The sequence below is a fragment of the Rhynchophorus ferrugineus genome, unplaced genomic scaffold, assembly GCF_030347505.1.
Source record: "Rhynchophorus ferrugineus isolate W39M unplaced genomic scaffold, kcgeb_rfMv2 rfM2, whole genome shotgun sequence".
Taxonomy (NCBI): domain Eukaryota; kingdom Metazoa; phylum Arthropoda; class Insecta; order Coleoptera; family Curculionidae; genus Rhynchophorus; species Rhynchophorus ferrugineus.
Window position 1 is genome coordinate 12,437,417 of NW_027472581.1, and position 26,095 is coordinate 12,463,511.

Genomic DNA, 26,095 nt, shown 5'->3' on the forward strand with positions numbered 1-26,095 from the left:
ATGCAGGTGCACCCTACCGTGAATTTTTCACAATACAATAGCTGATATAAAACAGTAGCGAAGTCGAGCGCAGTGAGTCTTGGTTATACATTCGCTCGAGCAGTAACTGCTTGAATGTTTTGGTTATTATTGTTACAATACGAGAGACACCTGCGCTATTTTACACCATCGCATCGAGCTGCAAAGTGTCTCGAGCGTGTGACGTTTTCTATTAAATAGGACAATGGGGGGAAATTGTTCTTAGAATATTCTATCATAAATACTGCTAGATTTAGATTTTTAATAGTTTTTATTCTGTGTTTTTTAGAGAACGAGATTTATAAATAAAATAAGATGGCAATTGATTAGACTTAATATAGTAATTGTTTAATCGTTTTAATTTAATTTAAGACGTTTTCAATTTAAAGATTTGAACTGGCATGAGTGTAATTTTGATCATAACATAAAGATAATGCTGTCTTCTGCTTTTCTTTAAATTCGTCGTTATATATCTTCAGTAATACACAAGATTAAAATGGGGAATCACCAAATGTGATGAAACCTTGACTCTAAAGAGGTAAACTCAAGAATTTGATGAACTTTACGATCTGGATGATCACAAAATTCGTGGAAAAAGAATTACAAGACTAATTTTGACGAAAATTCAGGTCAAACATTCAAAAAACTTTCAGACGGTTTAGCAGTTGATGAATCGACTATATTCAGATGTCTAAAAATGACATTAAAGATCTAGAAGGAAATAAAATTGCAACTACACGAATTGTCCGACTATGTCATTTTTATAACGTGTTGTTACTGGTGATGGAAAGTGAGAGTATGTGCTTCTTCCAGGTTAGGTTTGCTTGGGGTAGTTGACAATGATTGATATTCACTGGTGAACATGTTCTTCAACGCAGGGTAAACATTATATTGGTGGATTTTGCTTCATTGGCTTTAATGCGGCATGTCTCGATGCTGAATCTGAATCTGAACTGAATCTTCATGAGATGCTAAGATTGTCATGTCGTCTGCATATGTTGAGACAGTAGTTATTTTTGTAGGTTATAGTATTGGACCCAGTACACTATCTTGCGAAACTCCTGAATATATTGGATGTAATTCGGTATGTTCATCACGTTGTTTTACAGTAAAATACCTATCAGTGAGATACGAATTTAGTAACTGATTGAGTCCTGATTAGGGATTAGTTTCTTTAATTTAACCTGCAAGCCCGTATGCCATACTTAGTCAAAATCTTGGGATATGTGTAGGAAAGCAGCCGAACAATATCTTTTGGCATTTAGGTTCATATCTATTTTGTTTACAAGTCTATGCACTTGTTCTATAGTTCTATTTCTTTATTTATAGTTTCTCAAAAACTTTCGAGATTGTCGGTAATAAGCTTATAGCCTGGTATGTTTTCTGGTTTGAGGAGCATTAATATTTTAACTACATTCCAGATGATAGGAAAGTAATTAATTCGTAGCGTAGTACTAAATATAAATGTTAATAGTTTTATACGCTTTTCTGATAGTTCTTGTAAAGTTTTACCGATAAATAAATCATAACCAGGCGCTTTTTAAATATTAATCTCTTTCGGTACTGTTTGTTTAACTTTTTTGACCGTTAATTTTTCATGCGGTAAGTCCATTTGAAATGGCGAATCCAAGTCACAGCGATTATCATGTGCATATTCAATCATATAAAGTCGGTTCAATTTTTTTAATTAAAAATATTTTGTATACATTATGGTCAAATTTAATCCACAGGGCGATCACTAGTCATATCAATCACCTAATTAAAATTGAATTAATTGTCTTCCTTTCGAAACTATTTTTCATTAGAATGATTCTAGTATTCACTACGCAATCAGCAGTAAGCAGCGTCGACGAAAGAACACTATCGAAAAAAGATAATATTGCTGTTATTTCTTGCCTAACTAAACGCCACTCTACGTCCTTACATCGACAACCGTTTGCATATTCATCAAAGCAGAAGGAGTTAATGTCAGGCGTGAGTCATTATTCAAACTCATGTTTCAATTTACATGACAAAAACGCGGCGCTGGAGGAAAAGAGCGGCGGGCGGGCGTATGGACACGAACGTATGTCACGGCACACGATCCACTAGGAAAATAGATCGGAAACGATCAATTGGCCCCGTCGACCATTTGTTCGCGTTTCCATTCTGATCTGATTGATAGGCGGATGTTTAGAAATTGAATTGTTCGTGAATATACACTTTTTTTTCGAACGGTACGGTCTTAATCGCCGTTTTAAAATAGCGTATAGAGTGACTTTCAATAAATTAATTGGGTTGTTGATGGGCTTTCATTCGAAATTGTTAATGCCTTGTAAAATGTTATTAATGATGCTGCTGATCTGATCTGGTATTTTTTCATTTCCTATAAGTACAATAGAATATATTTGGATAAGAAGTTTTTTGTTATCATTATGTTCAGCTTGTTAAATAACAGGTCAATTGAAAAGTCCCCGTCTTGACACATAGATGGCGCTACTAGAATTAAATCCATATGTTTTCTAGTTAGCCCTAACCTTCAAAACATGCGCGTATTAATTTGACAGCTGTCGGATCATTAATTTGTGAATTATAGCATTTTGAGTGAAGTAACATCTGTTATTGTGGAAAAAATGAATAAAAAGGAATTTCGCGTGTTGATAAAATATTGCTTTCTTAAGGAAAAATTACAGTTGAAGCCAAAACTTGGCTTGATGCCGAATTTCCGGACATGGTCCCAGGACAAATAAATATCAAGGATTTGTATGCTAACTGAACGCAGTGGACCCTCAAAAGGGGTTGTTACCGACGAAAGTATTTAAAAAATCCATAAATGCTTTTGAATGACCGTAAATTGAAATTGAATGAAATTGCAGACATTCATGAGAAGACAACGACGAGTTAATGATTCGGAGCAGTGTTTGAAGATGATCAAGCGTAATAAACCCGAGTTTTTGCGTCGATATGTGACAATGGATGAAATGTGGTACCATCATTTCACTCCGAAATCTAATCGACAGTCATCCGAGTGGACTGCACACGATCAACCCGCTCTAAATCGTGAGAAAACGCAACAGTCAGCTGGCAAGCTTATGGCGTCTGTACTTTAGGATGCGCATGGAATAACTTTTATTGACTACCTTGAAAAAGGAATCATTTACAGCGACTATTACATAGCGTTATTGGACCTTTTGAAGGAGAAAATCGCCGTAAAACGGCCACATTCCAAGAAGAAGAAGGTGATGCTTCGCCAAGACAATGTACCGCGTGAAAAATCCATGAATTGGGCTTCGAATTGCTTTCTCATCCACCACATTCTCCATATCTAGCCCCCAGCGATTATTTCCTGTTCTCAGATCTCAAAAAAATGCTCGCTGGGAAGAAATTTTCGTCGAATGGAGATCGCCAAAACTGAGGCCAACTCACCTGAACTGAAATTGAAGAAAAGGACAAATCGTACTACGAAAATTGCATCGAAAAGTTGGAGGGTCGCTATAATCAGTGTATCACCCTTGAAGGAAAATTATGTTGAATAAAAAAACCTAATTTTGCCAAAGAATTGTGTTTTACTATGGTAGGCCGGGAACTTTTCAATTGACATGTTATGTACGAATGCGATTATTGATATGAAATTGATTATTGATATATTAATATGGATTGTTCTCTGTTTTAAAATTAAATGGAGTTCAATGTACACAAGCTCCAAATCCGGAGATAGTTGTGAAGTTACATTGCTTCACAACAATTGGGATTATAGTTCTGGGTATTTTGTAAACCCTTATTTTACGATGTAAAATTCGAAATGCCTCAAGACGCTACCAGGTTAAATGTTATTTACGGTTATATGTTTATCTTTCGTATTTGTATTGTATGTTGTATTATATAAGTACAAGCAAAATAGTTTTTCAGCTTCATATATTTATAATTAGAATCTATAGCTAACAAGCTCTAAACCCAACCAAATCATCACGGTGATAATTTAGATGAACCCATCGTTCAAAGAACCGTAGTCGGTATAGAAACAAAGTCAAGGCAAACTGATTATATACCATATAAGTTTTTACTATATTCTAGTGTTTGTCTATCATCTCATCTACAGTCTTTATATGAGAGAAATGTAGAAACCGGTTGCATTATATTTTTCAAAGTAAAATTGCTCTGGGAATTTAAAGTACTTTTATTTAGTGTTTTAAACTTTATCCTTTTTTGTTTAATGTTTCTATTAGGGTTATCGTGGTTCAGTGATGACTTATACTGAAAAAAATATCGCCTTTTCATTTCGATAAGTTCATTTCCACATCATAATGTTTTATTTATTATTATGTACTGGAGAAAAATTTAATTAAGTTAACTGGGCCAAGTAATCTTTTAAAGCCAGCATCCATAAATATAATTTAGCAAAGTCCAAAATAAACGTCAGACAGAAGATTCAAGGACCGGGCTATGTGGTGGATATATCAAAATTCAATTCAATTCAATCAATTTTGGTCATTAGTCCGCGTCAAATTCGTTCATAAGTTGTTGGCAGTAGAGAGTTCAGTTCGGTTAATCTTTGTCATCAGACAATCATGTACTTTTTTGCATATTCCAGTCATACGTGAACCATTTTTCAACACTCATATTAATTTTTAAAAATTCATTTTAATAGCGATTACAAATGGAATCAGGATCAATTCAATTTTTCACTGTAAATTAATGTGGAACCCAGGTACCAGGCTTCTTGTACTATCCAGTGTTACCTAATATTTCCAAAACTGGTTCATGGTCAACATTTATTTTTATAGCAATGTCGTGAATTGAAAATATGTCGGTTTATCTAGATATGTTTAAAAATGTCTTCCATTTGATATTCGATACATATTAACAACAAATTTTTTAACAATTACTTTAAACCTTTCGCGAGACATTAATAAACATATTTTCACTCATTCAAATAAAATAAGGTGTCGACAAGTCAGTTTAAACATCCACAACTATACAGTTGTTCGTCTACCTAAATTTTAATAAAATTAATTGCATTAAAAACTGAACTGCGTCAAAGGAGAGGATATTAGTCCAGAATACACACTTGGATCAGAGCATAATAATTTTGAATTGCTGTTTACTTACTGATGGCTTACGTCCAAACATTATTCACGTGTTCAATGAAATAGACGAAAGAAAAATTACTGTTCTGTTATGATTGCTCTTTACTCGTTTGTCATCTGGTTTTATTGGCTAGTGTACTCTCACTATGTTCTCACTATAAAATATTACTCTGTTTGTTAAATCTAACCACATTTAATTAACTATAGGGTGTTTTTTTTAAGTGAACTTTCTCAACAAGGTAATTAAAATTATTTGGTTTCTTTCATTTTTGCTGATAAATGAATGAGTTTTACAACACAACAGTGTTTATACATTGTGGATATTTACTTTCAAAATAAATATAAGTTCACTCAAAATCTATCATAAACACTCAATAAATTTTATGTTTTTTTGTTATTTTGTAGAAACATTATTTATTTATATATAAATTGCATGCTATGGTCTATATCCGAAAGGTGTCATTAATTTATTGAAATGGTCAATAGAAAAATTGAGCCATATATTCTGAAAGAAAATTACGAAACATTCACTTTTCCTCTTGTGAGTAGTAGAATCTTCTTTCATTACAAAGCATCAATAATCTGCTAACATTTTAGAGTTAGATTCTTCCAAACGTTCACCTTGTTCGCCACTCACCATTCCAAGATTAGGGGGGAAAATCGAAATGGGATTGCAAGAAATGTATTTTTAAAGATATTCTTAAATATATTCACTAAAAGCCACTCGGCATTTTCAGGTACCAGGCTTCTTGTACTATCCAATATTACGTAATTTTTTTAAGACTGTTTCATGGTGAACATTTAGTTCTATATCAATGTGGTGAATTGAAATTATGTCGGTTTATCTGGATATGTTTCAAAATTTTTTCCAATAATTCGTCGATCAGGTCAACGTTCAACATTAATATAAAAATATCCGTAACGAGGAAAGGCTTCGATCTCGGAATTCAGTTACTCTAATATCTTTGTTATATCTTATCAAAATGGAACATTTTTTATTTCTATATGTTGATGATCTTAATGAGAATTTGAAAATACATCGATTTAAGTAGGCGGAAACCATTTCACCTAATCATTTACATTTATTAATAAGCTGGTTATGAATCGGCTTCATTTTCGTGACCTCACAAGAAGTTTATAATTTAATTTTACAATGGCCTCATGAATAATTACGTTTTTCAGAGGTATCTCGCTGGACCCCTTACTGCACGTTTTTGAACCAGCCGAATTAACGATCAATCCAGTATCATTATTAATTTCATGCCGAGTGGTCACGAACTATAACATGATTTCATGAGAGTATCTCTTACACATACTAATAGCGTTGCCTTCACAATATTTAATCCAAACTAACTAGAAATCGAATAAAAATTATTTGAAAAAACATTATAAACAATAATCAGCGTTGAAGGCGTGTTATTTAAATTTGAAACATTATTATAGGAATAACTATGGTTTATTAAAAATATTTTTAACGTAAAAATGTAACAAACTTCCAAATATAAATAAGGATCTGACTAAAAATTAAAAAATAATCAAACTTAGATTTCTAACACAAAAAATAATTTAAAATAAAATATGTACATAATAATCGTTGTAATAATTATATAAGAATAAACAAAAACCTTATTTAACCTATCTACCACACGTGTTTTATATTCTACTATATAGACACAATTTAGCTTAAACTACTTAAACCTATTTATCTATTTGTAATATTATTTTAACTACTACCAACTGACTACTTCGAAGTTGGTGCCGAACCCTAAATTATATTATTATTGTTGTATTTTTTGGGCTATGCACCACTTTTTTTTTTGTAAAAAATATTTTATTTTTCTCTTTTTAGTATTGTATATTTACTCAATAAATTACGCACTTATTTTATTTAATATTACAATGGGTAGGCCAAGTAATTCTATTCTGCTATCTATCCTAGGTGATTTGACAGAAGTTCTAACTAAACAACAACAAAAAGTCTCCCTGCCGGGAATCAAACCCATGACTTCCGTTTGGGAGCTTAATGTTTCAACCATAACACCATAGCGGCAGTTTTCTACAATATTTCTACGAGATCTTATACGCTACAGTAGTGCTTAAAAGCAAACTGAATAGCTTTTGCACAGAACGACTTTCGATTTTCCATTAGCTCAGCAATAATTTTATACCCAAATATTGAGCTGCTTCTGTAAATGTTCTTGAATGGTAACCTCGAGCCTGGAGGCCGTGAAGAAAGCAGTGTCGTCAGCGTAAAATGCGACGTCAATATGCTCCTTTCTCGGCAGATCTGAAATAAAGAGGTTAAATAAGGCTGGGACCAGCGGGGAATCTTGAGGTACGCCAGCGTCGATTTATTTTTGACTGGAAAGTGTTTTCCTGATCTTGACCTGGATAAATATGTTCGGTAGATAGGACTTGATGAGAGCGATTAAGTCGAGAGAGTGCATTGTTGAAAGCTTTGGTTGGGTCCAGGAGGACTGCTCCAAGCTTTTTACGTTGGTCAAGAGCGTGATGGATGTGTGCGACCAGACGGTTGGCCTGATGGACGAAGTGAGCGCGAAAGCCTAATTGTTTGTCAGGAATGATGTTGTTTCCTTTGTGAAAGAGTTGAGAGCGTAGAGTATTGCCATCTCGGCAAGTTTCAAAATGGCACTGAAAAGAGATGATTTTACTCCTTTCTTGGGAATAAGCACTATATGTGCGCGTATGGAGCTTTTTCAATTGGGTAATCGATATTCCGTTCGAAGTTTGCCGATCATAGTCTGTAGAGAGTGTCTTTGGAGACATCAGATGGTTGAAAAGAAAGATAAGGGTGACTTATCTTTTGATTGATTTAGATTCGTTGATGACAGTGCCGTTGTATTTAGGCTTGGTGTTTTTTGCGAGAAGAAGGCATTTCATCTGTGCTTCGTAGGTCTCGTGCAAGGAGCTCAACTTTTTCTTGGCCAATGACGAAATTTCCTGTAACAACTGATTTCACGGGGGCATCCGGAGACACGCTAGAAAAAGGGGAGACCGGACCTCCCGGACGCTCTTGCATGCTCTGTTTGCCTCACATTTGTCTGCAGATCGAGGGTGAAACGAGCTAATCACCATTTTTTTGATGCGAATTTCATATTTAGTAGAAGCGGGAAGGTTGTTTCCCCAGGGTTGGGGTTGTGATGAAATTTCGACTGTGGCAGATTCGTAATTAGACTGAATATCACGAGTTAGCTTGAGTACGGCTTCCTCGAGCTGTTCTAGAGTGTTAATTATAGTGAGTTCTATATTTTGAACCTGAATGTTCACTAGAGGCTTTTAGTTAATTCAATATATAATATACATATTAACAACCACATTTTTTGATAATCACTTTAAACCTTTCGCGAGACTTCAATAAAATCCAAACCATAAAAGGAATTGTTATGTAGAGAAATATTTATTTTCATTCATCCAACTAAAATAAGGTGTCGCCAAGTCAGTTTAAACATCCACAATTAGACAAGTTTTCGTCGATCTAAATTTGAATAAGATTAATTGCATTAAAAACTGAACTACGTCACAGGGGAGGATATTAGTCCAGCATACACACTTGGATCGGCGAATAATAATTTATAATTGCTGTTTGCTTACTGATGGCTTACGTCCAAACATTATTCACGCGTTCAATGAAACGGACGTAAGAAAAATTACTGTTCTGTTATGATTGTGTATCTGTATGGCTAGTGTACTATATTCTCACTATAAAATATTACTCTGTTTGTTAAGTCTGACCACATTTAATTAACTATAGGGTGTTCTTTTTTTGAAGTGAACTTTCTTCTCAGCAAAGTAATTAACACTATTTGGTTTTTTTAATTTTTGCTGATGATTGAATGAGATCGAGACCTCAACAATGTTTATACATTGTGGATATTTACTTTCAAAATAAGTATAAGTTCACTCAAAATCTATCATAAACACTCAATGAATTTTATCTTCTTTTTGTACTTTTGTAGAAACATTATTTATTCATATATAAATTGCATGCTGTGGTCTATATGCTGGAGGTGTCATTGGCTGATTGAAGTGGTCAATAGAAAAAATGAGCCATATATTCTGAAAGAAAGTTACGAAACATTAACGTTTCCTCTTGTGAGCAGTAGGATCTTCTTTCATTACAAAGCATCAATAATCTGCGACATTTTAGCGATCGATCTTCCAAACGTTCACCTTGTTCGCCACTCACCATTTCAAGATTAAGGGGAAAAATCGACATTTGCAACAAATGTATTTTTAAAGAATTCTGCACCCCATCTTTTTAAATGTTTGTAACAAATCATTCACTAAAAGCCACTAGACATTTTCAGCTTCAAGGTTGCCTAAAAATCCATGAATAATTCAATCTAATTCATTGTTTTTTTAAAGTTTTCTTACTTGTGGGCCAACAAAAATGACTTCTTTTAATTTAGCATCACTTATATTAGAGAAAACACTATTCAAATAGAAAAATACTTTACCATTTTTATCCATGGCCTTGACAAAATTTTCTATTAAACTAAGTTTTATATTGTAGGAATGTTCGTCGGGTCGGTCGGTCGGTCGAAATGTGTGGCTGCCGCTACGATTATTTGTCAGAACACTCACTACTATTTTTGGAAGGAATTTGCACGGGAACTAAAAACACTGGTTGAATCAAAGTTGTTTATTCTAACTTACGATTGATACATGTGGTCGATGGGAGAATTGACAGGATATTAGGTTAAGGTGAAGGAAGTACGGTAGCGCTGTGGAAGTGGTACTGTTACAAGGGGACGGAGAAAAGAAAAGAGAGCGAGACGTCGTCGTGATGGTCTTTTATACCCTGGAACTGCATGGTACCAATCCACCGGCGTTGCCAACCTTTGTAGTTGTTGATGGTGAATTGGTGGTGGCCTAAAGGGTCGTGGCGGTCGCCACAATATGTAAGGGTGGAACAATCACATTTTCTTGTGGAATAAGAGGTTCATATTTTACGTTTGGTTTACCACAAATAAAGTCAGTTCTTTTTGGCCAAATTTCATAGTGATTTTTTATGTCTCTATTGTCCCACAAATAGAGAAAACATCAATATTCCGTGAAACCTCCCTGTTGTCCAATCAATATAACAGCAACACAAAATCAGTGCAACCTTTCCAGATATATTCTTTGATTAAGCCTAAAATTAGTTTAATGTTTCTTTAAAAATCACTGAATATACAATAGGCAGGGGAGGATGTCAACTGCCATTGTGGAATAATACAGCTTTTAAGTGTAAATAGTATTACTAAGGAATGTGACCTGCTGGACAAGCATATCTAGACAGTGTTTTTAACAATGGAATAAGGTATCCAAAACATGTAACATTATTTATGTTAGAAAACCTATCAATCACACAGTGTAATTAATTAAATATTAAACAGGTTTTAATGCTATTTTTATGTTTTAATGTTTATTTTGTTTTGAGATATTTTAAAATAATCAACCGTGACTAAATAGAGAGGTACACAATTTACCAATTTACCCAGCTGCAGTAATCTATCCTGTAGGTATACCGTTGCACGAAATTTTCATTACTTTGTTCTAACAACATTGCAAGTCGCTGCTTTTCCTATTTTACAGCTATAATGGTCGTGATTACCGATCATTATCTTCACAATAAATTTAATTATCTCGCGGATATCTGCCCAGGAACACAGAGAGAGAGAGAATTCCCCAGTTTCTATAATTGCGCCGCTCCGCTTAGTTTCGACTTTACTATATTTTCGTATTTAAATGTCAATTTGCGTAATTTATTTGCACGGTTCTAAGACTGCCTCAATTTATGTTATTCGGAATAGCGGCGTTAAATTTACGATCGTTCCCATTTGTTGATAATTGCATCCGATGCCCATTGTTAACCGTTATTTTTGGCGCATTGTTGTAATTAGCCGTAATGACGGTCTCGGTTAGGAAATTGCAGGATGCTCAGAGGACGCTATTTCAGTTTTAATCGATAGATGTTGCAATTGAATGATCATTGAGGTTACGCTTAAATATTATCAACACATAAGGGCATTTATTAAATTAACAATTTGGCTTTTATGTAATTTTTTGAGGAATTATATTTATCTTATACTACTATAGGGGGTGGACAAAATAATATGAAAACCTGCCATGTGTTATTGGGCCCCCATTTTCTTTTAAAACAATTGCATATCTTCGAGGAATAATTTCGAAGTGTTTGAATAGTTTCCATTGTTGACCTCAGTTTCGGCGGTTTCACCTCTTCATTCGACGAAAATATCTTCCCAGGGAGCATTCTTTTGAGATCTGTGAACTGGAAATATCGCTGGGGGCCAGATCTGGAGAATACGGTGTATGAGAAAGCAATTCGGGACCCAATTAATGGATTTTTGCCATCGTTTTCACTGACTTGTGACACTGTGCGTTGTCTTGGTGAGACAGCACTTGTTTTTTCTTCAAGTGCGGCCGTTTTTCGGCGATTTCATCCTGCTAACTGTTCAATATCGCTACGTAATAGTCGCTATTGATGGTCCTCTCATTTTCAAGGTAGTCAATGAAAATTATTCCATACGCATCCCAAAATACGGACGCCATAATCTTGATAGCCGACTGTTGCGTTTTCTCACGCTTTGGAGCGGGTTCATCGAGTGCAGTCCACTCGGATGACTGTCGATTGGACTTCGAAGTGATATTATGGAGCCATGTTTCATCCGTTGTCACATATCGACACAAAAACTCAGATTTATTACGCTTAATCATCTTCAAACACAGCTGCGAATCATCAACTCGTCGTTGTTTTTGGTCACAAGTGAGCTTGCGCGGCACCCCTTTACACCGAGCTTTCTCTTGCCAAAATATTCGTGAATGATATTATGTACACGTTCAGTTGATATCTTTAGAGTGTTTGCTATTTCATTCAATTTCAATTGACGGTCATTCAAAATCAGTTTATGGATTCTTTTAATCTTCTCGTCCGTAAGAACCTCTTTTGGGCGTCCACTGCGTTCGCAGTCCTCGGTGCTCATTTCACTACGTCTAAACTTAGCATACCAATCCTTGATGGTTGATTTTCCTGGGTCAGTGTACGGAAACTCGGCATCAAGCCAAGTTATTACATCAAGTGTATTTTTTTCCTTAAAAAAGCAATATCTTATCAACAGAATAAATTTTTCACAATAACAAATTTGCTTCACTCCAAATGCTATAATTCACAAACTATGAATGATCCGACAGCTGTCAAATTTATACACACATCTTTTGAGGGTTAGGGCTAACTAAAAAATATATGGATTTAATTTTAGTAGTGCCATCTATGTGTCAGGCCGGGGAATTTTCAATTGACCTGTTAAAGTGCTGAATTTTGAATGTCCCTTGGTATATGACCTCCATTACGACCTAGTAATAGAAGGTAATAACTTTCTGAATGTTACAAATGATTGAACACTAAGTTGAAAATAGCTGAGTTGTACTTGTTTGTTAGTAGGTTAAGTCAGATTAAAGTTAATTGTTAATTGCATACTAGTTTTAATAAATATATTTTTTTAAATATATTATAATTTATAAAGTACTGAGGGACTAGTTGAGAACACATAAAGAGCAATGTATGAAGATGATACTGTGGTAACGAAAGATATATAAATTGTTATCTATTACTATATTAGCTAAGGTATTAAGAAAAGGAACTAACTATATTACATCATGAAACATTATTCCCATTTATATTGCAGTATTCTCCACATACAGTAGCATTAGATTTTCAGTAATTTGCTGAAAACTGGATTTGACACTATGTGACATGCTGCCTTTTACATTTTTACATGAACATGTACATGTTCTTTTTCCTTTTACATGAAGATATTCTACTCAGAGGAAGTATATTACTGCTATTTATATTGAAGGTATTCCTTAAGATCGAATGCTTTTAAACTAATGAATTTTTACAGTTAACCGACTTCGAAAAAGGAGGAGGTTCTATGTTGGCTATATAAATATTTTTTAATGTATGTTCGCCGATTTCTCCATCAATTATAAACCGATTTTTACAATTCGTTTTTTTATTCTAAAGAGTACACTTCCAAGGTGGTCCCGTTGGAACCAAGTTAGGATCTGATGGGGGAGAGGGGAGGAAATCGAAGGAAAACCTCAAATTTCAATTCGCGTACAAGGTTTTCACATATATTTTATCTAAAACAATCAATATAATAATAAGTATTTAATTTAGTGTAAAAACATTCGGCTTGCTTTATTCAGCAAACGTTTTTTTATGTTAAAAATCTGAGTTAAGATTATTTTTAAATTTTTAGTGAGTTCCTTGTTTATTTTTTGAAATCGGTTCAATTTATTAGTTAAAGATGTTTTATAGATATCATATTTAAAGATTTTTCGATATTTTCTACACAAGTTACAACCAGAATATTGCATGAGTTTGAGAATTAATATTTTCGATAACTATATAGACAAGCTGTATAATATATAGTATTGCGCAAAATACCCACGCTTGAATTTATATACTGTGTTCACGCGAAGTACAACTAGATGAATAGTCCTCGGTATAAGGATAACGAATGCTTCCACGGCTCGTATTTCAATAGTACGATGCCGACTGTGGCTATCTCATCAGATGTAGTTTCGTACGTTCTCGCCATGCATCAGCGCGCTATCGAAATTATAATCTGAATGTGTGAGTCCAGTAAATATCGACGACCTGAATAGGTAGGTGACAACCCCGGTGGTAATACGCGGAATTATAGACCGAAATAGGATTATTTATGTTCTCGGCTTATCCACCCTGTATTATTACATAATTTTGTACTTTCTTGGTTAATTTATGTAGTATAATCTGAGCATTACCCATATAGATATTATTGTAGGTTTTCTAACTAGGGAGTAGTTGAATGAATTAAAACTCTTTTTATTTGCATGTAAGATAATATCAAATTTAAACTACTATTGTCGGTTTGTTTGGTGTAGTGGTCAAGAAGACAGGACGGTCCAATTTCAATCTTGCTGGGGCATGGTCGTAAATTTATGCTTGTGATTGCTTATAATTGTCATTGTTCAAAAGGTAACAGTGCAAAATCCGACGAGAAAAATGATCCAGTCACGCCAGTAACCAGGCTGGGTAAGACCGGATGTCTGGGATAATCTTGAGTTGTTTATTTGTTAGTTTAAAGCCGGGGTCCGTGGTTCGGAGCCCACCTTAAATAGTAGGTCTAATCTAGATAAACTCTTGTTAGCTATATGGAGATTCTAAAATATAACAAAAAGTAATCATCTATAAAAAACTAATATTTTACTTTTAATCTTTAATATTTATTAATCTTTAATATTTTTCTTTTATTTTACTTTTAATTATCTGTCAGGCCTTTTCCTATTCATTGGAAAATTCTTCTAGTACGTTTAATATTTATTAAGTGCTTGTATATACTCACATGTGATCATTTTTTTCACACCAAAAAGGCATTTATTGAAAGAAATTGGTGCAATATATTGTTGGGTTTTTTAACCCGCGATTTCGGTTCACCAAATAATAAACTATGTTCTTAACAGTTATATACTTTATTCACTATAATTTAATATTATGCCAGATGACTTATTTTCTATTCTGTACACGCTGCTTCTTTCTTTAATATATTTTTTATTACTATATTAACCTAACTTCTTCTTATACATGTCAAACCTTAAAACTAGTTATATCGAGGGCATCTGAATACTTTGAAACTATGGAAGAAAAAGTTATTATATACGTATAAATTATAAATAATAACCGTGTCTTTAAATATAAGACGCAACATATAGTCTGTTGAAAGTTATTTGGTATATACGCCATTTAAATTTGTGACATCGAAACGTCGCAATGTTGCCGCATCAACTCTGAGTTTTAGTTCAGTTTGGCTTTGACATACAACAATATTCTAATCCAAATAAAATAATTGAACAAAAATGTTATCAAATATAATTTATTTCAATATTATGGTACATATAAAAACTACAGTTAATTATACAGCCACAATAGTTTATAAGTTAAAGTTATAACCTCTTATCACTATTGCTTTGAAGAATTTTGCATAAGTCTGACAACTGGGCGACTCTGACAGGCTCATTCATTTACGTGTTCGAACTAATCAGACAGCATTGTGTTTCTTTTTAACTAGAATAAAATGAGAAGGTAAATATTGTCTGATTCTGAACCGAATTTAGAAATTACGTCAGGCAATACATTAAGCATCTTGATGACGTACGTACAAAAGATCTTTGAATAGACTATATACTTTAACCGAAATATTTTCAATCAATTTCTACAACTTTTTTCCATGTTTCTGACAACATGATGATATCGTGTCAAAATAATGATGTTTATGTGACAGCAATTGAATCATCGACTGATTTAGCAGTTTTCGCAGTGCACCAAACTTTGCTGATTTTATAGATATGGATATTTCATTTCGGGGTCTATGTGGTTAATTTTCCTGGATAAGCTCATGACTTTTTAATATTGGAATTGTCATAGTACATCCTCTTTTTATCACCAATCACAATACACCACAGAAAACTCTTAGTTTTGTCTAACCAGCAGTGAAATCCTCATGTTGAGACAGTTCGAAGGTGTTTTTTTGTTCCTAGGACTGTGTTGAAACAGGTTCATCAACTGCTGAGCTTGGCAGTTGATTTCAGGAAGCTGTTTGAAATATCTTTCAGTTTGGAATATCATTATCTTCAAAATCAGCACTTTTAAATTGTTGAAAACAAAACAAAACTCTTTACACTGAATAACATAATAATACCAAATGCACCGCACTTAATTTATATTGACAATTGTCAAATCTATCTAATTTAACAGTTGGATTAAGTTGTCTAATAGTTAATAGCTGTTTCTCATTTTCACCAATGGATATGGATATTGCTGCATGCAAGCAAATAATAATTTTAAATACATTAATAAAGCAGTGACAATATTATGTCGATATAATAGACGAATATATTTTTTAATTACTTTCTCATAATTCAATACTCGAACATATCTTCTCTACACATTTATAGAGTTTATAGCACTTTTTGATGTCCTTTATATACTTTTAAACAATACAAGCCTCGACCGGATACTGTTTAGACGCTTATTTCAGCATCTTTCCAACAAAGCGATTCCAGTGATGATGCCAAATCAAAGAACTCTCACAAAACAATGGTACTGATAATCAGCTTTATTTGCATTGTTGGCGTTGAATCGAAAGTCAGATTTTCTTTAGAATAATAATAAGTTAAAGTTCCTATAAGCCGAAGTTGAAAAAATTATAGTGTTCCTGCTTAAAGTTGTTTATTTGTTAATTTTATATAACTTTGGGAACTATCGACTGAAAACAGTCGAAACAGTCGATAGTCGCAAAACTGAAAATAGTAAATACTATTTTCAGTCAGATGCACGGTTCGACTGTTTTTTTTAATTCGCGATGTCAGACGAAAATGTACAAACCCTTTTCTGTATAAGTTATGACAGAGGAAAGGACGGATGTAAAAATTCCTTCTCGAACTAACTTTAAAAAGAAAAACAAGAAAAGAAAAGAAAGAAATGGAGAGAAAAAAATAGTTACTGAATACTATTATAATAATAATACATAACATTTATTACATTACAATTTATAATTTAATTTTAAACGAAGTAGAATTACTTTTATATTTGAATGTTCTGTGGATCTGTAAAAAGGGATGAAATTTTTGTATGGAATGGAATAACATCTCACCAAGGTTTTATTGTATTTCAATGTGTTAATATGTGTGTGTGTTGTACCAATGTGTTAATACCATAATAAATATAGACAATACAATAGAACTTAAACAAAACCTAAAATCTACAGATATATAATAACCATAAATACTACATAAAAATTAAACATATGCCTAATCATAGAAAAAGAAAACTAATCCATGCGCGAGTAATCCAAATATACCTATTATTGCCATAAAAACAGTCAAAATATTTTACTATTTATCATTGCCAATTTCTCTTGATGATTTCTCTCAACAATCTTGATAATATCGTACCAAAATGCTATAACATTAATATACAATATGTTATTTACAAGCAAACTACCATAGAAATCATAAAACTACATATATTACATATAAATCTATGTAAGCATAAATTGGGTACATTTTTGTCAAGGTCGCGTCTAGGACGACAGAGCCAGAATGTTAAAAATCAGTCGAATGAAACAAGTTGAACCACTTGACTGTTTCATTCGATAGTAAATAATAACAAAATCAGTCGGACCGAAAATAGCGACTGAAAACAGTCATTGGTAAAAAGTAGTAAAACCAGTCGAACTAAAAATGGCGACTGAAACAGTCCATAGTAAAAAGTAGTCAATTACTAAACAGTTGATAGTTGCCAACACTACTTATAACGTTAATGTTATTTGCACCGTTTTTCAGTGATTAGATTTCAGTGATTAGATTTCAGTGTAATCATTGTTAAAACTGATACGAAATATAGATAAAAAAGGTGGCCTGTGTAACTTGGCTCTTAACAAGCTATTTATATTCCCATAGTAGCTTAATAATTTAACAACAGGTAAACGGCTTGTCTATGCAGTTCTATAATTTACAAAACTATTTATTTATTTTGTCCAAATTTTTATTTATAAACATTAAATATACATAATAGTCAGGCGATTTTAATTATTCTGTGTATGGATAGTTGTAGAATTTTTTATACGTTAATTTTTTTTTTATTAATTACATCTTACATTCGATATGCTTAGTATAATATTAATTTACAATTAATGCTTTACTACTGTTCCATTGTACTTGCAGTTACACACAAGCAAGGCGAGTACGGGATTAATACATCAGTATGTATTTCCATAATTAAAATAAAACTAATCTACTAAAACTACTTCAGCTAAAATTAAAATTACACTATAAACTAAACAAGTTCGTGGGGTTTGATTAGCTTCAATTTTCTAATTTCCTGCGTCTTGTTCAGCAGCTGTATTGCTTCCATATTGCAGCATATTTGCACCCAATAGGTCCAAATTGACTTCATTATTGACTGATACCAACCAACCAAACCAATCTTTTTGATTTTAGGTCAAGTTGAGAGTACCTCCTGATTAACCAATACAGTTGCTTGACTTTGAGTATAATCTGCTCTGCTTTTTGTCTAACGTGATGTCTCTAGTTTAACCTACCATCCTATTTTCGCGCATCCGTCAAATGATATAATTAGGTTTATGTCATTTCGCCGCAACGCAAAGTTAACAAGGACAGATTTGGAGCTACTAAGAGGTTCCAGAGATTTTCCAGTCTCTAGTCTATTTGTAGATTTTGTTGACCGCGACTTGTAATTTTTATCTTTTGCCATGATAACGGTGTCGTAGGCAAATGTCCCAGGTACTATTCCTTTTGTTGTTAAGATATCAGCAGCTGATATAGGAGTCATTCCAGGACACTACCCTGTAGAAATCCAGCCAAAGTAGGTTTGATAAGTGTTGAGAATGCCTCTTCATGCGAGACTCTTGTTTGTTTGTTTAGGAAACATATAATTCCTTTAGTAGACGGTGATTCCGCGGTAGCAATTTGCTCATTTTGTATATTAATCCCAAATACCATACCTGGTCAAAAGCTTGTGACACGTGCAGGAATATTGCAGGGCAGTATTTGTTTTTTTTTTCGAATGCTTTTTCAACCACCGCAGTTACTCTATGCACTTGGCTAGAAATCTAGTATTTCTATAAATAGTTTAATGCATTCTAACAGCAGTTTCTCAAATAATTTTGATATCACAAGTAGCAGCGAAATAGGCGTGTAAGATCCACCTTGTTCTGTCGATTTGTCAGGTATTTAAGGCATATTTATTCGAGCAAGCCTAAGACACCCCGGAACATTGTTCAGTCTCAAACAGGCATTGAATTTATATATCAACATGATTATTGCTTTTCGTGGCAGCTCTCTTAATAACCCAGGTGAAATATCATCAATTCCAGGAGTCTTTTTGGGATTGAGGTTGTTGTCGGTGTTTCTGTTGTTCTGTGGCAACTTCCATTGGAGAAAGCAGATTTACAGATACATCCGGCTGATAAACAGGACGATGACTCGCAACACTTTATTCTAGAACTTCTGGAGGATATCTATGTTATCATTTCTAATAAGCGGTACTCTAATAATTGGTCTTTTAAATCTCTGAATTGTTTTCCATAGCAAGTAGTCTTTGTCTGCTTTCGGACTTACTTCACTTACGTGTTTTTCGAAGCAACTCTGTTTATATTTTTTTTATTACTCTTCGTGAATCCACAAACTGCCCTATTGGCAATAAGTATTTCTTCTGTCTATATTATATATACATGACATATAGAAAATCACTTCATTAAGTAATCTTCTGTATAAAATATTATCTTAATTAATTAGTCTTATTCTAAAGCTTATTCTAAAGTCTACATATGTCCAGTAATCAGATCAGGTGGTGTTAGACGTTTTAGTCTACGCACTTCACTACCACGTCGCATATTTAGCTGATTAGCAAGTACATTGGGATGCACTGACACTCTTTCGAAGTACTGTTGATATTTAATCTTTTGATTTGTCTTATTACTTATTCTATTAAATATTGTTTTGTCTACAGCATTTCTGGTTCTGTGCCATACTCTTCGGGCTTTCGCATTCCTTTTATCAATTCGCTAATATCAAGGGGGAATTTACCGCATATTCTGATTTCTGTCTTGACACCGGGGTAGCTTCTAGTGTCCCAGTTAGTAAATGTGTTAGTTAATATTAGGCTTCTTTGTTTTTTTTTCAGAATTGTTGCGCCTGGTCTTAGCAATACTGAAGTGTGATCAGTGGGCCAGTAAGAGGGTTCATGCTCGGAATGATTGTTACAATTAGTAATATTTATTGTTGCCAGTATATTAATATCCGAACGCGAACCCCAGGCTGTTTAATTCTCTTAAGGGTGTAGGAATGTTCGTCTTTTCGGTTGGAATGTGTGGCTGTCGATGCGATTGTTTATCGGAACACTCACTACTATTTTTGTGGAAGGAATTCGCACGGGAACAGAAAAGACCGGCTGAATAAAACTTTTATTTCATGTGTTATATACCACATGTGTTCGGTGGAAGGTTGAAAAGGATAATAGGTTAGGTTAAGGAAGTACGGATGCGCTATTGAAGTGGTACTGTTACAAGAGGTAGAGAAAAAGAGGAAATAGAGAGAGAGACGTCGTCTTAGTGGTTCTTTATAGCCGGGAATCAACCTTTGAACTTAATGTAGTTAATGTAATAGTGGTGACCTAAAGGGTTGTAGCGGTCGCTACAAGGGCATATTCTTAAAAGGTAAACCTCTGAAAATATGAAAAGTACCGATTTTTTCAAAATTGTTTTCAAACTAGAATAGCCCCTTAACCAATGCTTGTTAAAGTGAAAAAATCATCAGAATACATACTAAAATCTAATATATAAAAAATGTAGATTAGCACTGTATTACTTTGCCTCATATTTAATATTACTTTCAAACATTCCTCACAGTGGATTGAATAAGTGATATACAGAGTAAATTGCAGATAACTGAATTGTCCGTGGAATAGGAAAAACGAATGCCCGTTCGCTGACTCGTATTTCCCCAGCACCCTGCTGTTAGTGACTATCGCATCGGATGTAGTAGATGTCGTACGTGTTCGCTATGCATCAACACGTTATCGAAATAATAATCTGAACGTATGACTACTCGTAAATATCGAGGATCTGAATAGGTGTAGATGACAGGGCAGGTGATAATCCGATAAATTACGAGCTGAAATAGGAGAATTTATTTACACTCGTTCTGTTAATTTTATTTCATTGCATTACTGGATGATTTTTAAATTATACATATACTCTTACCAAATATAGTTTAATGTTGAATAACTTCATACGGTTGTATTCTAATTCTCCTTTATTCGTTGATTTTTTTCTTGACCTTAGGTTAACTTTTTATTCAAACGTTTCATTTCGCTGATTCACATTCTAATATCGTGATAGACTCTGACCTAGACATTGTTATTCTGTTACATTGTTCGAGCACTTGGCTACATAGTTCGTGCATTTGTTTAATTTGACAAAGTTATGAATTTATGAACTGGTTGAATTCAGAAGTAATGTTACGAATTGTTTTGCTCGTATTAAAATGTATTATTTTTATGTAACAATTGGAGGAATTAATATAACGTTTTGTACGGTAGTTTAAATTTAAATAAAAATAAATCTGTATGAGTTATTTTTCTTACATCTGTCTAAAGAATAATATCATTATATTTAGCAGCAGATTTCGTAATTAATAAATTAGTAGAAAACCTTTAGAGGTATAAAATCATAAAATTGTTTAAAATAAACTTTATTTTGTCAGTTGTTTTGACTTTTTGTCATATTTCATAATATTGCTATAATATTAATATACTAGGTATTTTTCAAACTTACACAAACAATGTTTTAACAGCACTAAATCTGGATTATATTTCAAAAAGTTTTTCATTAATTTTTATCGTTTCATTTCTTTCAGTACATTTTGAGATAATTTTGATCAATTATGTGTTTTGTATTAAACAATTATCAGTCTCATGTTTTGTATTAAACAATTATCAGTCTCATGTATATAACTTTGGACTATAAGATGATTATTATTATTTTTTTGTTAATTAACTTTAAATATGACTTTTTTCCAATCTAATGTTCGTTGTGAGTGATTCACAAGAGTGTGAATCTTGTGATATTTCTGTCTTTCTATCATAAAAACCTATAGCAGCCCAACATATAACTCTTCCAACATATTGACCTCATTGAATAACTTATTTTATTATTTAATTTTCTATTTATATTAACTTGTTGGTCCTAAGTCATTTTATAATAATGCGACATATTCTTTAAACAGATAGTTTCCTCGGTTAACATATTTCTTTAAAGCTTTTAGTTTGTTTAAATATTTGTCGGTGTACAATATGATGATAACTGTAGTAAGCTCAGTAGGTGTAAGAACCGTTGGTTTTAAACAATGTTTTTGTTCAAATACTTTACTAGCATATATGGTTGTGATAAACATCAGGAAGTAAATATCTGCGACTTAACTACTAGGTGATAACTCTGGTAATGATGGGAACTGCAGATTGAATTAGGAGACATATATAGTGGATTGTTGATTTTAAGTAATGGTAAAAAATATAGTTACAAATATTAACTTAAATATTAACGTAATCTTCTTCCTTCCTAATAACTTCGTTTCTATCATAGGATGACACATTTCTTGACAATTTGACTAACTATGTTATATCAAATAAAAAAGAATATACCTGAAAATTTTTATTTTATTTACAAATCATTAACGATACATATATTTTTATCTAATATATGTTCAGTAACACACATTATAAACTGTCCGAAGTTGTTCGATATCACTGAGATGCTCCATGTTCGTCGGTATCTTTTCTTCATCACTTTAATATCCTGGTGAAATCGTCTACCTTGTTCTTCACTCACATCTCCCTAGTTTTTCGTAAAGGTATTTTCCATATTAGGCAATCTATAGCTTAAAATGCTTTTAGCATTCTTTTAACAATATGTTTTTTTATTTAGTGATTATAATTTCCTAAAAATCCATGTATGTTTGTATCTCCTTAAAAGCAATTCATCATTAATAATTCAACGAATAGTGGATCAGTCATAAGCTCGTCTCAGATCGTCTATTGTTTGGTCCAACGAAAACACCTTTCTTTGCCTACTGCTACCCTTGCTTCTGTGCAAGGTGGTAAAAGATTTTCATGTGGAGGTACTAATGTTTTTTGTAGGACGTTCTTTTCACCAACTTTGAATCCTCACATTCTGTATTTTTTCCATATTGGTTTTGTTTTCGGCATACCAATGCAGTGGAAGGCTGCGTAAATTATTATCATCCCTAAATACAAGCCGGAAAATCGTATACATTAGGGAAAATGCACACCAGCGACAGAATGATCGGGTGAGAGGTGATTTTCTTGCTTAAAACTGGTTAAACGTTATTTATGATCTACTTTAAGTCAATTGTCATGAAGGGTACATTAAGTTGAATTCGTTTGTTTAATTCTTCAGCATATCCTACCCAGTCTGTTCTCTTGTTTGTTAACGTTGGGTTTCTTTCTTTTCTTATTATATTTTCGCTCAACGCCAGAATCACTGGCGTATGATCTAATCTTAGCTCAAAATTTTCTTCGACTTTTATATAGTTGGATGTTATGTTTCTTACTATGAAGATCTCTGACAGGTCTACGGTTTTCTCTTGATCAGTCGGCCAATAAGTTGGTTTTCCAGTTGATATGTAACATGTAACATCTTAGTTTAATAGCTGCTTTATACAGTTCATTGCCTTTAGTTGTTGTCATTCGGGATCCCCATCTTGTATTTTTTGCATTAAAATCACCTCCACTTATAAATTTTTCTCCCAGGTTGCTTAGGACATTCAAATAATTTTCCTTTTTTTGATTGTATCTTGGAGGACAAGGTTCATTGTGAGATATGATATTACGATGCATTTATATAGAGCAATGATATTAGCTCCAAATCAAAAACAATCCGTTAAAACTACTTTATAGGCCTGACATTATTACAAAAAGACTGATATCACGTTGACTATCTATACTACGAATCTTTCTTCGCAAGAAGCATTTTACAGAGTAAAATGCTCAATATTAAATTACAGTAACACTAACCTGTTACTGAAACTGCATTCGAAAATAATATAAATCTATCACGTCGCCAGTTTAAAATCGACAGCAAATATTGACATGTCGGAGGCACATTGTTCGTTCCCTTTCTCGTAAGTTCTAAATGGATTTTCCGAGTGCCCAATGCATCAGTGTTTATTTACAGATTGTGTTAAAACGTACCTAGTGGCAAGAGATTGTCTGTTCCCAATAGAGTTTGTTTTACTTCAAAAGTCAAACAATGATTTATCGGTTCGTGCTTCTATATATACACAAATTAATAGAATCTCTCGAAAGATGAATTTATTATCCTTTATGCCGTTCTTAAATATAGCCGAAGGTTAATTGTTGCGATTTTTGAAATTTGGTTTTGTTTCTTTTATTGTTTGTCAGTTTGGTCAGTCTTTTGTAGTCAGTGAAAGCATCAATTATGAAATACGATCTTCTATTGATTCAAGCAACATTATAAAAATTATGTTTAAACCACAATTATTAGGAGCTTGCATATATTTTGATCAGCGACATCGCTTGGAAAAAATGCGAAGTACCAACGTAAACAACTGTTGAACAACCTAACCTAATTGTTATATTCGATGGTTTTAAAATGTGGCTATATAGATAAAGTAGCAGTTTTTAGTTTAGTACTATTGAGTTATTCAGTTCTAATTATTGAACACACAATATTGCATTTTTGACATTCCTTACTTTTGTTGTCTGATTTGAAAGAATGGGCCGCCGAAGCCCATCAAACATTTAGAAATTTATAGTCATAGAATAAAGAAACTTAGAAGCGCATCTCCTATGTTAAAATTGGTTCTAAGTTGCGCTCGGAATCCCCGTGTGAGGGCGCTTACGCATGCGCCGTATGACAGTTAGTTATGGCGGGAAATTTAAAAATGTTTAGCGGGAATTTCAAAAATTTTAGCGGGAAATTAAAACAATTTTAATGTTACTGGGAAAATAAAAAATAAATATATTTATTTATATTTTATTGATATATTAGAATTACATTAATTTTCCTTGACCATAAAGACATTGATATAATCACAAAGATATCTCCTCTACCCAAAACACGTAATCCACTGATATTATCTTCTCTAATATTTAAAACAAACCTAAAATAAACATTAAAATAAGATAATATAACGATTAATGGTTCTGTTGTATTATTTTTTAGAATCAACTAAATTAACAACCTACCTAAATTGAGGTACATTTTATCAAATATGACAACTGCAGTTCGGTCTATACAGTCAAGTTTTTGAACTAACGACCAAAATTAGAGGTTATTACTCCAGCAGCAAAAAGGAACCTGATTCCGTATCTGCATTAACGTTCTTCTAGAAGGCAAGCAGAATATCTTCGATAACAGTTTATATCCTCTTCCACTGCACTTCAATAAGGATAAAACCATTAGTTTTTCATCCAACCTGAAAAGAAGCTGATGGGACAGGCTGAGTTATCTGTAAATGAACATATAAATTTCAAGTTAGAACCTCCATTCTCTAATAATAAACATAAGTTTCTTATTATATACTTACTTCTGGGTCTTGTTGGGGTAGAAGAATCTCCTATATATCTATCAGCCTCAAAAAACTTATGTGATTTAATATTGCCATTGGGGGCATATGTTCCTTGTCTTCTAATAAAGGTAAAGAAAGAGCTTAATTATTTCAATGCAATAAATCATTATTATTTAACAAAATACTTACTATTTAAATTACTAGTAGGAATTACTTCTTGTTTCAGCCATAGCTTTCCACATTTTGGTCTCTAGTCTTCATCTTTAAAATGATTACAAACTTTCCTGGACCTACATAGAAGATCATAAGAGATCCCCTTAAAGTTTTCTTTTTATTACACTAACAAATTAAAATACCGAAAACTTGACGTAAATAAACAATACAAATTATATCACCTAAAAATTGCTTAGGTTAAAATTTCTAAAAAAGCTCCACTTTTCATTTCATTTTATAACTTGATATTTATAAGTTTTATTATACCACCATTTGACTCAACATAAAATTCTTTATAATTTTCATCAACCAAAGCTATCTAACATAACAATATAAATAAAAATTAGATATAATAGAAATAACTGCATGTTGCTTTTTTTTATACCGTTTATATCCCTTATATGTTAAAACGCGTGACGGAATAATGTCCATTTTGTCCATTTTCTCTTAATAACGAGCCGCAACAACAACTGCAGGCCATTACCAATTTGTTTCGTATATGTACAAATTAGGTGGTTTCTGTTACTACTAAGGCATTTAACCGTACAACAGGTCATTGATTTTATCATTACCAATTCGTGAGACATGTTAATTTTAAG

General features: G+C 33.0%; 1 protein-coding gene and 1 long non-coding RNA gene across 10 annotated transcripts in view; one reads left to right on the forward strand and one right to left on the reverse strand.

The window, feature by feature from the left end:
* The window catches only part of LOC143191823 (uncharacterized), an 870,958-nt gene that overhangs the window by 258,342 nt on the left and 586,521 nt on the right, over positions 1-26,095 (forward strand). The window lies entirely within an intron of this gene.
* On the reverse strand, positions 25,146-25,594 carry LOC143191831 (uncharacterized). Its single transcript, XR_013004640.1, has 3 exons — positions 25,473-25,594; positions 25,302-25,399; positions 25,146-25,223 (listed from the first exon to the last, which is right to left on the reverse strand). It is a non-coding gene; the product is annotated as an uncharacterized LOC143191831 (long non-coding RNA).